At 50.6% G+C, this 3363-nt stretch overlaps 1 long non-coding RNA gene across 1 annotated transcript; it reads right to left on the bottom strand.

Annotated features, from left to right (window-relative positions):
- Positions 1-971: 971 nt before the first annotated feature.
- On the bottom strand, positions 972-1861 carry LOC139790965 (uncharacterized). Its single transcript, XR_011723753.1, has 3 exons — positions 1597-1861; positions 1196-1334; positions 972-1082 (listed from the first exon to the last, which is right to left on the bottom strand). It is a non-coding gene; the product is annotated as an uncharacterized lncRNA (long non-coding RNA).
- Positions 1862-3363: the final 1502 nt, after the last annotated feature.

Here is a 3363-nt window from a genome sequence, read left to right as displayed (position 1 = left end):
GTATCCCGCTTCGCTCAATGCTTCCACCTTCAAAATGACAACAAAACATGATGCGGTGAAGCAGCCAAAGGAGGCACCTTCCCACCAACTCCACGCCCGAACCGACCTTTGGGTGGCGGCCTCCTCTCCTCCTCCATCTGTTTCTTGATGGTCATCGACACGTGGGATCTGAAAAACAGGATTATGCAAATCACTGGGAAGCTGCTCAGCACCGAGTCGGTCAGTTAATGGCACTTCCCACGGCCCCTGATCCTACACAGCAGGCAGGGCAGCTCCAAGCCAAACACTCACAGACACAGACTGACCAAAAGACACAGCCATGTGAGTCACAAGACTTGACCTCGAGATAAAACTCGCAGCAAGAAGAGGGACTCTGGAATCCAAGACTTGTGGGCAATAAGACCTACAGCGATGCGTCTGCAAAGCGAGGGAACGAAGCGACGGATGCCCCAGAAGCCGCCTTCGAGACCTGAGGACGCAAGGATGCGGGGAAAGAGTCCCCCTCAGGGAAACTGGATGGACAGAGATCAGATGACAATGCAATTGAGGATGACATTGCAGAAGACAATCATCAAGAAACTTCCAAGTCAAGAGACCGATCTGCAATTTAGACTCGTCGTGCGGAATAACACGCTGCTGACCAGCACCGTGCTGAGCAGGAAAGGCTTTCCAGGGAGGATGCCCAAGATGCAGGACTTGCTCTGTGAGGACACAGAGGACCATCAAGGCCTCAGGAAGCTCTAAGACAACAAAGACTGACAACATAAAACACACAACCCCACACACCGAGGCTGGAGCTGCCCTGCCCATGCTGGAATCGTACTGAAAAGTAACCTGTTCCCTTCACCCACCCAAAGGTTGCTGCTCCCAGACAATCCTCTCCCCTACACTAACTTCAAAACACTACCTGCAATTCCCAGCCTCAACTCCTCTGCTCAGCCCCTCCCCACCCCCCCCCCCCCCCCGGGCCCTCAACTTATCTTTCAGAGAACTGGCACTCCAAAGCCATAGTTAGCCCAGAAAAAAAAAAAAATAGGAGTGGCTCAGGATAATCCTCAACTTGCTAGGTTCCCCTTCACCACCTGCATTTAAAAAAAAAAAAAAAAAAAAAAAAACAACAATCACACCACAATACCAAAAAAACTAACCAAAAAACCCCCCCACACACATATAACCACAACACCAAAATACCTACCAGAATATTCGGCAGTAAGTCCAACATCAGCCAGCCCCGTTCTCTTCCAAATGGCCCAGCTTTACAGAAGAGCCCTGCGGGGTCCCACTCACCCACGCTTTCCAGGTTTGGACGCTGTAGGTATCGTCATTCAGGGCAACTAAAAGGCACAAAACTATTTTTCTGCTTGAGAGAAGACACTAGCTCCACAAGCCCTGCACTACCACCTCACCTCCAATGCTCATTCAATTCCTGCAACTTGCTGGCATCATGCCAGGGAGGGACAGGCTCCCATCAACCACCCAAAGGGCACCGCTTCTGAACAGCTCGCTCCCCTACAGTACCTTTAAAACCCGAGCCAGCGATTCCTAACCTTGACCCCTCTACACAGACCCTCCCCAACCATCCTCCCTTTCTCTTACCTTTCAAACGGCTGGGGCTCTGAAGCACTGGACAGAAAAGTAACCCACATCAGCTGACGGAAATCTTCCCAAAACCACAAAGTTCCTCCTCACCATCTGTAATAACAAACAGCAATGCCAGCAGAAATAGGATATCAGCTAAATACCAACCTCTTCCACAAGCTCCTCATAACCCCCGACTTGCCCTGTTCTGCTTGTGAGATCGAGCCTCCTCGTTACCATCCCGTCTCACCTCCAGCGCTCTTCCCCCTCTAAAGGTGGCACGCACAGCTCCTGCAAAAAGAAAGGGAAACACTTGCGTTGAAGTAAAATCTCTGGATGAGCCGGCCCGCAACCGTCTCACCTTCTCTGACCGCTCCTCAACCCGTGGCTTTGTGTGGCACCTGCAAAAGTCAAAGGAAAAGCACATGCTGAGATACTGCCTAAAACAACAGGCAGCCCACTGTGATATCCACCTCCCGCTTGCTCTTTTACCTTGGCCCCTCGCCCGTCTGCCTGCCAGCCTTGTGGGGTGCCAAAATGAGGTTTGGAGGGCTCCCAAAAAGCACAAAAAGCAGGGGATGCGAATGCCTTCCACAGCAATACAACATCTGAGAAATAACTGCTCCTGCAGCCCACCAACATTTGGTCTACGGAATGCTGCTCAACACATGGACAATTCCTCTGAGACTCTTCCAAGGGCCCTTGACCCTACAATGTGGGCAGGACAGCTCCAAGCCAAACTCTCAATAATGAGGCCAACCCAATACACAGCGCTGCAAACCACAAGACTCGACCTCAAGAGGAAACTCACAGTAAGATGAATGATTCCAGGATCCAAGACAGCTCGGCTGGAAGACATCCAGGGATGCAACAGTGATGCATGGAGGCTCCATTGTGGCCCCAAGAGTGTCGAACAACATCGCCTTTTAAAGAAGCTACTTTCTAAGCTTAGATGACAGGTAAATGAGAAGCCTGGATTTGAGACCTAAGGACACAGGGAACCGGTCGCAGTTTAAGAAAATCCACAATTAGAGATTCTGATGGAGTTAGGAAGAACATGTCAGAAGACAACCTTTGAGAAAGCTACGATACACAAGACTGTTCCATGTTGTGAATTTGTTATGCAAGACAAAGCATTACTGAATGTGCTGATAAGGTGTTTTAGACCCTAGGGATGGTGCCCAAGGTGCAAGACTTGCTCTGTGAGCACAACGAGGACACTAAGGCCGTAGAAAGCTCTAAGACAACAAAGAAACAGCAGAAACTACACACCAAAACACACAAAGGCTGGAGCGGCCCTGCCCATGTTTGCATCGTGTTGGAATCTAACCTGGTCCCTTCACGTGACCAAAGGGGGCTGCTCCTGGACAGCCTTCTCCCCTACACTAACTTCAAACCCCTTTCCTGCAATTCTCAACTTTCCCCCTCCCTGCCCAGCCCTTCCTCACACATGGTTCCTCTTATCTTTAGGGGGGTTGGCACCTGAAGCCATGGTCAACAAGGAAAGCCACGTCAGGGGGCTAGGATGTTCCTGTAGCCACAGGGTTCCTCTTCATCATGTGCCATGAAAAAATTTCCAACCAACAGTACCACGAGCAAGTCCCACATCAGTAAACACTGACCTCTTAGAGAACACTGAACTCCTCCAAAGAGCCCCTGAGTGTTCCACTTACCCTCTCATTCCAGATTTGAACACTGCAGCCGTTTGGAGAACCCAAAAATACCAAGACAGAGCAAACCACCGCACCCACCAGAAGCTGCCACTCCTGCTCCTCTCACCCAATA

Source organism: Heliangelus exortis, unplaced genomic scaffold (assembly GCF_036169615.1).
Source record: "Heliangelus exortis unplaced genomic scaffold, bHelExo1.hap1 Scaffold_72, whole genome shotgun sequence".
NCBI classification, from domain to species: Eukaryota; Metazoa; Chordata; class Aves; order Apodiformes; family Trochilidae; genus Heliangelus; species Heliangelus exortis.
The sequence above is the reverse complement of the archived record's forward strand: the minus strand, read 5'-3'. Positions and strand labels throughout refer to the sequence as shown.